The following is a 14,524-nucleotide window of genomic DNA, read 5'->3' as shown; positions in this document are numbered from 1 at the left end:
TTCAATCCTAATATTTACTTCTGCTCTGGCTCCCGTTTTTCCAGGCTTTTTTAAGGCAAGGCGAATGGCAGAAATCAGCAGAAGAAGAACGTTTCATTGTGCACTGCCACCTAGTGGCGAACTAGATATTGCACTTTACTCTAGTTTTAAGTGTTTGCATTAAAGGTCATTTCAGGACTTTATTGGGGCAAAATTGACAGGGTTACATGTCCATGACAGCAGTTAGTATTAAATTGGTTGCTTAAATTTGTCTAAAGCTCATTCCAGAATATAGTCAAGTTTTGTCTTGAATTGGAGTTGTATTTCAAGGAAATGTTGCACTTCTGAGACCCCAGTTAATTAATAACACTTAAGGACATTTACATGTGATCTTTCACTTGAAAATGTATCAAATGATGTCTGTTTACAGTTTTTCTCCTAAATGTTTAGTAATGGCAAATTTCCATCAACATTATTCTCTGTTTGGTTGGTTTAACAATGACTAAAATTTACTTGATTGTGTGATCATATTTCTTTCTGTCAAAAGTACTCCAGATACTCTGAGGTGCAACACATGGTCAATGAGGATTACCCTGATGTTAACACATCAAATCACATTCAGTTGCTGGCAAGGTAAGACCAATGTCTGTTAAACTTTTTTTCAGTGATGAATTTGTTTGCGATGGCCTCTAATCGAGTTTTGGATGTAGTTAAAAGGCTGATTAGTGACCTCTGTGTCACTTCAGTGTGCAATTTCTCTTTACTTACATTCACAATCCCAACCATCCAAAAGTCAAAATAACAAACGACATGGGAACAATTGATTTATTTATTTCCCAGTTTTTATTATCTGTTGTCTATATTTTCCATACATTTTTAGCGGAAGAGGTAAAAGTCGTCAAGGTTCCAAAGAATCTGATGGAAGCAGGCTTTCAGGAATTCTTGAGGGCAATTTATCCACAACTTGAAAGCATAAACGTTGACCTTTGCAAAGTGAATAGACATCGGGTTGTGGTCCCCCTGACTCAATGCACTCCCCAAGCCATTAGGTCAAGTGGAGTGTTGGGGCGCTCCGCACTGTACATTCGTCCAGAGGTGAGGTACAGGTAGTTTCCAGAGTTAAAATGTTATCTGTAAGTGTCTTATTGTAATTTAAATGTTTTCATATTTCGTAGCATGACATTAACACAGATGGTAACAGTGACATCGCAGAGGTGATTTCTTTGGTAAGATTCTGAACAAAAGGTACAAGGTATTTAATTTGTATTAAGTACAGTTTATCTTTTAAATTGCAAACCAAAAAAGTTTTTCGAAAGACTATCATATGGTCTGGATAAGCTATAATGCACTCAGAAAATGTACAGCAACTGACCTACTAATATAGTAATGTATCCCATGTTATGCAGCACTGATTTTGACATCTCCTAATATTACTGTTAATTTTTCTATTCTTGACCTTTTTTTATATATACATAATGTTGGCTATAACTGTTGATTTTGGTTATGAGTGATCTTCAGATGTCTTGATAAACTTGACTTGTAGGATTTTTATAAAATGTAGTTTTATCTTTTCAGTTGTTTAAAAGACTATCAAAATGCTGTTCATAGTTCCAATAAAAAATTTAATTACCCCTTAGCAGATTCTGACTCATGAAATGGTTGAACTTGAGTTTATTCTCTACTACTTAAAGGAGCGTTTGGAAGACCAGGCTGAAGAACCGCAAGAAGAGTGTCATGTAAGGATTTTTTTTTAACCAGCTTACAGAATTGCGATGAACTACATTCAGATGATGAAATCTTAAATTTTGTTTTGTTTTGTTAGGATGAAGGCAGCGACTCAGGCCAAAGATCTAAAATCCAGTTTCTAGATTTATTGTGTGCTTGCATCATACAATATTCTGTCATTTACCAGCAAACTGTGTATTGTGCTGGTATTTTGAAGGATGTACAGGTGGCCGATACATCAGACTCCCTGGGGCCTTGTACAATTGAGAGGGATGTACGTTTATCAGCATGGGATATAGAGTTACCATACAATTCATTTAAAGGGGTCATATAATGGTACATGCACTTTTACAAGTTGATTGTACTGAAATGTGTGTTGACAGTGCCTGTACACAACCATCATAAAATGATAAAAATCCATCCAGTGTTTTTTTTTAAATCTCCTTATATGTTTGACACTCTCTGAAATCAAGCCGTTCGATTTTGTGACGTCACAAAATCGACGCCCCTCCCACGATTGTGATTGACAGCACTGTGTTTCAACACAGACCCGCCCTCGCTCGTGAGCGAGCTGTCTGTCATCATAGTGCATTGATATGCTGGAGAAGAATGGCGTCTAAGCAATTGTATTGATGAAATATTCCCAATGCATTGACACAGGGTTCCCTCGCGGGGATTCCCCACGATCAACTCATTTCACACCAGACTGCTTTACAAACGAGGGCCAGTAAAGCTGGTTTTACTAAGAAGCTGTTCCTGAAAATAGGATCCGTACCAACTATTCGTGTTCCTGCTGCACCTCCAGAAGAACTGAAGTGAGTGTAACGTTTTATTAACCTTTATATTAATATTTATATTAATCTTTGCATATTGCTTGCTGCACGCTTCACGATGAATGCGGCTGTTTACACTCAAGGGTACATTACGCCATGTTTTCTATATACGAGGATCTCAATATAATTCATAATCCCACGTTTATAATGAACAATGCGTTATGGTTATTGTGTTAGAAACGGTGTACGCACAGAACAGAGGGGCGGGGTGAGCAAAGCTCATCATTTAAAGACGTATGCACTTAAACGGTGTGCTGAAAACAGAGCTGTTTTTTACCAGGTAAAATTTGTGTTTTCTTACAATACTAATGAGAATTTTTAATTATATTATATTACAAACTTTTAATTTAGACCCTAAAGAATCATATTAGCTTGTACAAAAATGGCATTATATGACCCCTTTAATAAAAACATATTATATATGGAAATTACTTAGTATCAAAAACACTTTTACTTTGAAAATTATGGCCAATAGAATTTACAGAACCTATTTGTACTACTGTAGAAGTTTGGTTCCATTCTGGGCATTATTAGTGGGGTAATTTACGAGATACAGATTTGGAGCCAATAACACCTGTACTAAGCCATCCGGCTGATATTTCTAAATAAGCTCTAACTTTAAACATGTTCAAACAAGGGAAAAAAGGCTTCTGGGGGGTGTTTGGCTCGAGGTCATGGTGCAAAGGACCCTAGATTGATTTTACTCTGAACCATCCCTTTAAAATTCACTGTAAGATTTCATAATGATGATGTCTCTGCAGACAAGCAACATGCCACTAAATCCAGCAATCACAGATGGACCTAAAACAACAAATGTTTTAGAGGTAATGTAAAAGTTATTTCAGTTTCTCATAGGGCTGACTAAAGTTTTTTTTTTTTTTCTTTCTTACTTTTGGTTGTTCATTTAAGCAATTAGCCGACTAATTGCATTTTTATATTAATTTAATTACTTTTAATAAATATAGGCAAACTTTTGGATTTACTGCCCGACATACTGTGATTACCACAAGGACCCAATGTTAACCATCTGTTCCTATACGGACTGTGTGACTTTGCTACAAGGTCTATTTTTTTTTTTCTGCGTCTAACTGACAAACAAAATGTTGTTCGACTAAGCCGTTTCTAGTTGACTAACAAATAGTCAACTATTAGGGGGCAGCCCTAGTTGCTCAGATGAATCTGAAAATAATAACATGACCACCAACCATTTATTGCTATGGAAATTTGACTGTCCATTTACAAAAGCAATCCTCTTAACCACAGTTTTAAAGTATTGTAACAATGCACAAATTCAAATACAAGGCAATTTAAGTTAATTGACATTACTAAGGAAAATATTATGACTGAACTATACTGTATAAATATATCCTCACAGGAGTGGCGAGCTATAAGAAGACAACAAGACCTAGAGTATGAGCAATCATTGAGAGCTGATCAGGAGAAGGTAGGCTATGTCTCTTAATATTTGCAACTATTTGCATGTGTAAAATATTTATGGATCCTGATAGTTTTCCCTATTGGCAGGATCAGAGGAGACAAGAAATGTCACAATATGAAGAAAGGCGCTTAAAGGTGCTTTCAGCTTACCTATACTCAGGAAGGCGTTCCTTTTAAAAATCGCATGCACATTCCAACAGTTTTTTCCAAATAACTTTTATGTCTCTCAGATAATAGAGGAAAGACTTATGAGGAGATCTGAAGAACCAGCTGAAGGCATACCACTGAAATTAACTTTCCCGGATGGCACAATAAAAATTAGACGGTTCCAAGTAACCGATGAAATGCAGGTAAAGCTGTTAAATAATCAAGATAATGTTATGTTGAGTCTATCAAATCTTTCTACAGTGTTGTTGGCAGGTCAGCTACAGCAAATTTTGACGCTCTCGGCAGCGGTGGTGTGAACGGACAGTTAGCCTGCTCTCATGGATCCAATATAGTGCTACACGTGTTTTTTATTTTATTTTTTTATCCTTTTTCGTTCAGACATTTTTGCCAAGACGGGCATTTTGACATACTTTTGTTTTTTCAGGTCCTGTTTGATTTTGTGGGAACACATTCCTCAGCCACTGAGTATTTTTATATTAAGGAAGCTACTTCAGCAGTATCAATAATCAACACAATTTCTGGAACTCTTCTGGATCGTTACCTGATTTCCCCATTGAACATCCATGTTCGATGGATGGACATGGAGGATGTACAGGTAAGTAAATTCCTATTGGCAATAACCCTAACCATAGGTCTTAAAGTGACCGCAGTCTTTAAACCTGCTTCTGTCTATTGTTCGTTATCTGTGTTATTAATGATAATCAAACAACAAATGGGAACTTTTTATTAAGGATTAATTTATATTTAATTTAAACACTTAAGACTGCACAAATATTTTTAATTTGATTATTCAATTTCTGTGGTATTTCTTATCTGAATACTACTTTTAGACCTACCTGAAAAATATACTGCATTGTTTAATCTTTATTCTGTTGAATTAAACAGTGCAGTATATTTTGTATTTATTTAAGCTTCTGCTTGTAATTTGCTTATTCATTCTTTGTTTTATTACTGATTATTGCAACAAAATTACCTCATAAAAAGCAGGACGTTTCTCAGTGATTCGCTGTGAGATGTTGTGACTGTGCGTGTCTGGTTTTCATTCTTTTTTGTCTTCAGCTGATCACATGACTGATAACAATTTTTAGGAATTTTACTTTAGTTAGGGATATCGTTGCAAAGTAACAAAACATTTAAAATGTAGATTTACGTTGTTCAGACTTATAAACTGCCTTTTTTCCAGGTAAAAAGTTTTCAGTGTGTGCAACACATACTGTGTTTTCAAGGGAATTCACAGAAAGTCGTCATCCTTCATAAATACTAATGGAATATTTTATTTTATTTCAGGCCATTTGTGTGCAGCAAAATCCAGTTTTAACAACTTCAGACGAACTTGAGGCTAGTGAGGTTATCCAAGTTGACCATGAAGTAATGGATTCTGGTTCTCAAGCCAGACAATGACATAGATGACCAAGAACTTCAAGCTGGTTCTGAAATCATGTAAGTGGCTTCCATTGTGAAGTTGTTGCTTTGTTTAATTTTACTTATACATAGAGTCTGCGGGGTCTTAAAAAGTATTAACAGTTGATAAATCAATTTAGAGTATTTAGGCCCTTAAAAAGTTTTAAAATGTCGAAACATTACGAAAATAAAGTAGTAATAACATGATTATTTCGAGAGGGGGATATCACAGTATTACGAGAAACAGCGTGATTCACTGAATAGAGACAATCATGTTTTGCTACAGAATTATGCTTCAAATTAAGATCTTGCCCTGACTACTGTTGTAAACTCAGAATCGAAGACCAGGAGATGTTGGGATATCGTTCAAGCAGAAGTTATTCTTTATTGAGGTCTTCGCTGAGCGTTGCTGCAGTTCTCCCAAACAGTCTGACTAAGGGAACATTCTCTTACAATTTATATACATTTAGGGGCAGGAACCAAAACTTGTGATGAGACAGGTTTAGGAACGATTCCGGTTACTTAACTGTAACCTTGTTCCCTGAGAAAGCGGAATGAGATGCTGCGCTGCTCAGCGCATTGGGAATGTCTTTAATCGTGACCAGCTGTGAATATTGTGTGTAACACGTCGATAGAATTGACCCGGAGGTAATATAGCCTCGGTCGATGACGTCATCGGCGCGCACCCGCAACACAAGGCTATAAATAGATGGCTCAACGGCTCTCCACTTCCGCCTGGACTGCGTCTTCTTCTTCTTCTTCTTCTTCTTCTTCTTCTTCTGTTAAGTTTTATGGCAGTTTACAGTCAAAGTGTATTACCGCCATCTACCGGACTGAGGTGCAATCAAATGGATGTCATTCACACACACACACACAAAACAAAACACAACAAAAAAAAATCCTATTTGCTAGTTGTGTTTCTTTGATAAATGTTATCATAGCATTAGTGATGTTTTCTGATCTAGGCTCACATAATAAAAGTATGGAAAAGGTTTTATTTACTGCATTCACTTCCCTCTTCAGTTTCTCTCTTTGTCTGGAAAATCTTATGCACCTTAAAAGGACATGATCTACATCCTCTCTCACTCCACAATTCTCACATTTCCCAGATGGATGTTTGTGTAAAATGTATAAGCTGTTATTTAAACCAGTATGGCCTATTCTCTGTCTTGTAAACCAAACCTCTTCCTGTCTGTTTGAATAACTATATTTGCAACTTGAGATATATTTTTGTATATTGTATAAGTGTCTACCTTTTTTATCCTTATCCCATTCAGCTTGCCATATTTTATTAACTTTGTGTTTAATGACCCGGCCTCTCCTCCTCTTTAGTAGCCTCTTTTGCCAGCCTGTCTGCTTCCTCATTACCACCAACTCCTTTATGGGCAGGAACCCATACAAACTGGATTAATATTCCCTGTTGACTAATTGCAAATATGATGTTATTAATTTCATTCATTAAGTCCTGTCGGCATGATGATTCTCCATTTTGAATGGATGTGAGAGATGACATAGAATCAGAACAAATAACTGCCTTAGGGGGCCTAACTTCTTCTATCCAATGCAATGCAATATTAATGGCTGTCATTTCTGCTGCAAATATGGACAAATGATCTGATGTTCTCTTTTTAATTGAGATTTTATAATCAGGGATGTAAGCTGCAATACCCGTTTTACCCTCTGAATCTTTAGATGCATCTGTATAAATCTGTGTTGTATTATAGTACCTACTTTCTAAATATTGCTCTATGTTCTGATACACATCTATCTCTCTGGTTTCCATGTTCACCATAGGGGAGCAGAACAGCCAAGGTGGAGTTGATACCAGGGGTACTGTCTTACTACAAGTGATATCATCCATTTCCATTTGATTTGCTAGTTTATTACCAACCCAACCAAAGCTACAAATCTGGGTTCTACCATACTCCCAACACTCATTAAGAACTTTCTTAGTAGGGTGTGATTCATCATGTCCATTTAAATGAATCCAGTACGCCATACTCAATTTAAGACGTCTGAGGCTTAAAGGTATTTCTCCTGTTTGTACTTGCAACACTGGTTTGGAAGAGGTTCTAAATGCTCCGCAACATATCCTCAAACTTTTAGCCTGCATTCTATTGATTTCACTAAGCAATGTCTTAGATGCTGAAAGATACACAATACATCCATAATCCAAAACCGATCTTATCAATGCAGTATAAATTATTTTAAGGGACATCCCTGAAGCTCCCCAGTTGTATCCTGTTAAACATTTCAGAACATTAATGCCTTTTTTGGACTTCTCAATTATTTTCTGAATGTGTTCCTTAAATGTTAGTTTGACATCAAACCACACTCCTAAATACCTAATATTATTACATGGCTTGGTTGAAATCTAATGTAGAATGCGGTCTGTTATTTCTTGATAACAGACCGTTGCCATGAAAAACAGCACTATTTTCTTTGGCGGAAGCAATACAATTGTTTTTAAATCAATAAACTCCTTTTTAAATCAATAATTCGTGTCAAATTATTTATTTATTTTGTAGGTAGCCATGTAATAAGCGGGATAATGTATAGAGAGGCGGTCGTTATAGCGAATAACAACCCCTTCAGGCTGATTCAAGCCTGTCGGGGTTGTTATTCGCTATAACGACCGCCTCTCTATACATTATCCCTTACATATTAACTTGCTTTAAGGACTGGTTATACAGCTTAAGCTCTAGTATGGGACTTGAAAAACAAATAAATTGAGTCTTCTCTACAGACAAATGAAAACCCCACTCACTTGCCCATTTTTCTACCTTACTGATTGCTAGTTGCATCTTAATTCTAATATTATCAATATTGCGTCCTTTTATCCACAGAGCTCCATCATCAGCATAAAATGCTCTATTGATTCTAGTGTCATCTATTGTATCAAAAACATCATTAATCATAATGTTAAACAGTACTGGACTGCATACACTACCCTGAGGCGTTCCATTTTCTATTGAATAGATGTTCGAGAAGTTAACCCCAACTCTTACTTCTATTGTTCTATATCCTTTAGAAAGTCTCTGATCCAGTTAAACATCTTGCCACCAATACCCATCCTATTCAACTTAATTAACAGTCCCTCTTTCCATAGCATATCATATGCTTTCTCTATATCAAAGAATGTTGCTAAAACTGATTCTTTATTGGCTTGCGCTTTCCTTATTTCATTTTCTAAACATACAACAGGGTCCATTGTAGTACGTCCACTACGGAACCCGCTCTGATATGGGGAAACAATATCTCTTTTTTCCATTTCATATACTAGTCTTCTAGTGATCATCTTTTCCATAAGCTTACATAAATTGGATGTTAATGCTATTGGCCTATAACTTTTAACTTCAGTCTTATCCTTTCCTGGTTTTCCAATAGGAATCACTACAGAATGTTTCCAACACAAAGGCAATCTTCCTTATTCCCAAATCTTATTATAAAGACTTAAGATTACATGTTTAGCTACATCATAAACTTTATAACATATACCATCTTTCCCTGGTGAAGTATTCCTAACCCCATTTAACACACTCTTAAGCTCAAATAATGTAAAATCCTTATTAAGTACATTTTCACTTATTTCCTTCTTTTCCAGTAACCCTTAATTTTCATCTATTCCTTTAATTCTCCAAGATAATTCTTCATCAGTTAAGTTTTTTGAGCTTTGGACCTTAACAAAACCTTTCGCAAGCATCTCTGCTTTCTCTTGATTTGTTACTGCCTTCACATCATTGTTTTTAATCACAGGTAGAGAAAATTCCCTTCTAATGCCTCCCATCTTTTTAATCATGCTCCAAACATCACCCACTTTGACTTCTGCCCCTATTTTACAACAAAAGTTACGCCAATATTCCTTTTAGCTTCTTTTATGATTCTTTTAACTTTTGAGTTTGATTTTTTGTATTCCATTAAATTGGTATAGGAATGATTTGATTTAACAATTTTGAAAGCTTTATTTCTAACTTGAACTGCTTCCTTACAATCAACTGACCACCAAGGTACCATTCTCTTATTCCTCATCCCAGAAGATTTGCCAAACACCTCCTCTGCTGTCTTACACAAACCAACTCATAATCATCCATAAACTCCTCAATAGTGGTCCCATTTCCATCTATCTTAGTACCTCCCCACAAAGTGTTATGTGCATTAAAATCTCCACATATTACTAACTTTCCATTTCCTCCCTCACACATACCATCTAGCATCTCTCTTAAGATTGTTTTACAAGGGTTATAGAAGTTAACAATTTTAATTTTAGTTTTACTTACCCAAATCTCAACCATAACTGCTTCAATCTCTTTAATTAATCTTGAATGAATGTGGCCACTCCACCTCCTGCAGTATCCCTGTCTTTACGTATTGCTGTGTATCCATATATTATGAAATCAAGTGATGGCTTTCTGGACTACGTCATTTCCGCAACGACAGTTTATAGTTTATGTTACAAATTACTAACACTAACATTTGCACTTGTTAAGAAAAGAAAATCATTCGTTATAAATGTATATAGGCCTACATACATTTATGATTTTACTGATCGCTGAAAGGAAATAGTGTTTGAGTTTAGTGTTTGTCTCTGTCTAAATAGTTTTGTTAATTTAAGTCTTCATTTCAGACCTTTTCTCAATATCCGTTAATGCGTGTAAAAAAAAAAAAAATTAAAAAATTATATATATATATATATATATATATATATATATATATATATATATATATATATATTCGGTGCTGAAAAAAAAATACAAAACCAGAAAAGAAATCGAATCATAATAAATAAATGAATACTTAAAATGCCACTATTACTAAAAATGATACATAAAATATTATTAATAGTAGTTGTAATAATAACTTCACAAGTAAACAATGTAAAAAGTAAAAAGAAAAGCTAATGGTGAATGTTGAATATAAGCACAATAAGACTTTTATTTACAATATTGTTTTCCTCACTGTTGTATTTTCAGATACAGAGATCGAACACAATATTGTTGAAATTACACCTTAAAAATGTGGTTTATGATTGAAGATGTGTGAAACTGTATGTGGAAGAAGTAACAGATTTAGAAGATAAAATGCTTTTAATTCAATTCACTTTTACACAATACACATCATTTCACAGCAACTTTACAGAAGAATACATGAGTCCATATTACAATCTAGAGTCTGTTATCAGAGGAAACTGTCTAAGTTATGTATTTCAGAAAAGTACATATACAAAATCACAGTTTGCTAAAAATGTATTAATTTAAACAATGTAATAATTAAAGGCAGAATATGATATCATTGAAGTAATGAGTACTTGTTAACAAATGATTATGACATTTAGAAAATTGTAAGATTGGTGCGTGTTGATTCACTTTTACAGTGTTTTGACCAACATTAATGTGTGTGTGTGTGTGTGTGTGTGTGTGTGTGTGTGTGTGTGTGTGTGTGTGTGTGTGTGCGCGCGTGCGCGTGTGCGTGTGAATCATGTTTTGAACAGATCCAAGAAGTTGAGATAAAACATCTCTGAATGTCTTAAACTGAGTTTAGAGTTGAAAGTCTAGTTTTGCTCGTATCATCCAGACATGTTTCAGTGAGTCTCATTGTGTCTCATATTTCCTCTCTCTTCTCTGTGTATCATTGTCTGTTTCTCTTTATTTCACTGATAGAAGTCAGCTGTGTTATTAACCCTCTGAGGTCTGAGCTATTTTCTGGGCCCTGGAGGTGTTCTGACATGCTCTGACATTTCTGGTTATTTCTGTTACTTGTGACATTTTCATGGCTAAAGTCTAATTACACTGTATTCAGCACAAACTCTGCTACAGCAATATATCAACAGCATGTATGTAAAAGTTTGTAGTTTTGAGATAATGACAATTATGCGTGGTTTGTGAAAATACAAAAAAATATTCTCACTGAAATAAGGCCATGAAACCCATACTGATTATTTCTTCACAAGACTTTTGAAAATTGTATGACATAGCCTAGAATATTTGCTGCAAAACTATGTGAAAATCACCCTGACTGCTCATTCAGAGAAGACAATACATTGATTTAAATTTTTTACGATGTGTTTTGTGTGAATAAGCCTTATGCGAGAGCTCATTAATATGTATGGCTTTTCTCACCTGAGAAAGACAAAGGACCTCCCCTAACGGCCCTATTAGGAGCTATCAGGCCCCTCCCAGCCAACACACCCATGTGGGGCCCAAACGGGCTGCAAATGGGCTGATATCCGGGGCCCACCTGGGCTACCCAACTGGGAACCCAGCTAATTTTGGCCGCGGTTTCCGTGGTGGCCCAACATGTGTTAGCCCAGATAGGTTGATGATGGGCTCTTGATGGGCTCCATATCGGGCCCATATGGGTAACCTAGGTAGCACCCATTTAGGGCCTACAGGAGTCTGCACACATGGGTTGATGATGGGCTCTTGATGGGCTCCATATCGGGCCCATATGGGTAACCTAGGTAGCACCCATTTAGGGCCTACAGGAGTCTGCACACATGGGTTGATGATGGGCTCTTGATGGGCTCCATATCGGGCCCATATGGGTAACCTAGGTAGCACCCATTTAGGGCCTACAGGAGTCTGCACACATGGGTTGATGATGGGCTCTTGATGGGCTCCATATCGGGCCCATGTGGGTAACCTAGGTAGCACCCATTTAGGGCATACAGGAGTCTGCCCAGATGGGTTGATGATGGGCTCCATATCTGGCCCATATGGGTAACCTAGGTAGCACCCATTTAGGGCCTACAGGAGTCTGCACACATGGGTTGATGATGGGCTCTTGATGGGCTCCATATCGGGCCCATGTGGGTAACCTAGGTAGCACCCATTTAGGGCATACAGGAGTCTGCCCAGATGGGTTGATGATGGGCTCTTGATGGGCTCCATATATGGCCCATATGGGTAACCTAGGTAGCACCCATTTAGGGCCTACAGGAATCTGCCCAGATGGGTTGATGATGGGACCCAGATAGGTCTTATCTAGGGCTCTTATGGGCCACAACGGGTATATATATGGGCTACCATATTTGTCTGTTTGGGTTACCTTATTTTACAGTAAACCCCTAAATACAATCATTACATGTAATCCACTAAACTATACTAAAATGTTAAAGGTATTCAATGAACAGAAACCAGTAGTTCACTTTTAAAGTTACTTTATTAAGCAAGTACAAGTATCACAAAACAAGAAAAGAAAAAAGTAATATATATATATATATATATATATATGCACACGTTATATATGCATATCTGAAAAATTAACCATTTCACAAACAAAACAATAACCGTGCAGCTTCTCACTCCTCTGTTGTCGCTCTCCCAACGGCCCTTTGAAAAGAGAAAATAAATCAGTCAACCATTATGCCACTTTTTAAATTCCTTTTCACAGTTCAATCAGATGTGTCAGGTTAGCCTTTTGGTGCCCCACATCAAGTGTATCTAGATAAGGGGTTTGCAAACCTGTCCTGGAACACCCCCTGCACTGCACATATTGGAAGCACAAAATGTACATTTTGACCAACTTTTACCACTTTGAAGTAATTTCTAAAAAATAATTAGTGTTGAAGATCATTAAACCGTTATGCTGCCTCATAAGTCTGTCTGAAATCAGAATGGTTACTGCTCAAATAAATAAAAACTAAACTAAATCGGTTTTGTGAGGCACCTTAGTGTGTAAACGCTGCCTGCTAAGTCGTTGCCTGATAGGGCAGCGAGGCAATGAGTCAGCTGCCTAAGTTTTCAGATGCAGACTTTGTACGTTTCCCTCATCTAATATACCGGATTCATCACATTAGCTCATTTATAGAAACTGCAAGATCTGAAGTGGGTGTGCAGTACTGAGGGTTCCCAGGACAAGTTAGAAAACCAAATATTTGCCCATCATTCATCCAACTCAAATATTGCTTATCACTTGACATGTAAGTAGTAGCAACTTTACAAAGTCTACTCGCTCTAATGTTATGTTACAGAACATATTTCTCCTGTTTTACAACATTTGCACTGGCTCTTAGTTCAATTTTAAAAACTAAACAAGTTGGCTCCTTTATATCTTCTTCATATACACTTCCTCCACTACATCCTATCGGCTTCTGCACTTACACTTGTTCTTCCACGCACTCGGACAACTTCCATGGGGTCACAAGCTTTTGGTTGTGCTGCTCCTGATGCCATCACTTCCTCTTCACTTCTTGCCTGCTGTCTGTACTATCCTGTATAAATAAAAGCAAGAAAAACTCAATACAAAATAAGTCATGTACAAGATTTTCACTTTACAGTTCAATTAGTCGGGTAGAAAACAAAGTATACAACACTATCCATTCTAAAACACATTTTATGTATTCACACAAGCAATTCTTCAGAGCCCCAACATGGAATTGTAAAAAAATTAATATTACATGTGTCAGTTACGATTACTATAATGATAAGGTCATGATTTCATCTTTAAAACAGATGAAGAAATCAACAAATTGTGGTGTTGAGCTGAGAGGGTTGTGGTCTGTTGCTCTTTGAATTATATCTTTCAATGCAGGTTTATATTGTTTCAACAATTTGCCTGACCCCTGGGGGCTCCGTATATTTCTGATAATATTTGTGGAGAAACATTACACTGTTTTAATTCAGAATCCTAACCATACATTGTAGGCTACTAATTAAAAGTAATTTATTAAATCAAGTAAAATAAAAAATAACACAAAAGGCCAATGAATCTGTACCAGAAGTGATAGTGCAATGTAGCAGCTAAAGAATAATCCTCCACCAAATTGCCAGTAATCAGCTGGTCCTTGGCGAATCTGAAGAGGGGGAAAGAAGAAATGATTCAATGAAAAGTCCTTAAAAAGCAGTATTTTCTTATATCATTCCTTCAAACAATCTTAAATTAAAAAAAAAAAAAACGTTTGCCATTATAACATTCACACTACATGAACTGAGTAATGTCAAGGGCTGGGTAAAAAATATTGATTTCTCGATTTTATTTGATTC

The 14,524-nt window shown here is 36.3% G+C and overlaps 1 long non-coding RNA gene across 1 annotated transcript; it reads right to left on the bottom strand.

The window, feature by feature from the left end:
* Positions 1–12,784: 12,784 nt before the first annotated feature.
* LOC307157910 lies at positions 12,785–14,319 on the bottom strand. The gene is made up of 3 exons (XR_013821123.1): positions 14,257–14,319; positions 13,643–13,752; positions 12,785–12,871 (listed from the first exon to the last, which is right to left on the bottom strand). It is a non-coding gene; the product is annotated as an uncharacterized lncRNA (long non-coding RNA).
* Positions 14,320–14,524: the final 205 nt, after the last annotated feature.

The sequence above is a fragment of the Squalius cephalus genome (genome assembly GCF_949319135.1).
Source record: "Squalius cephalus genome assembly, chromosome: 4".
In the NCBI taxonomy this organism is placed as follows: domain Eukaryota; kingdom Metazoa; phylum Chordata; class Actinopteri; order Cypriniformes; family Leuciscidae; genus Squalius; species Squalius cephalus.
This window is presented reverse-complemented; position numbering and strand designations above follow the sequence as displayed.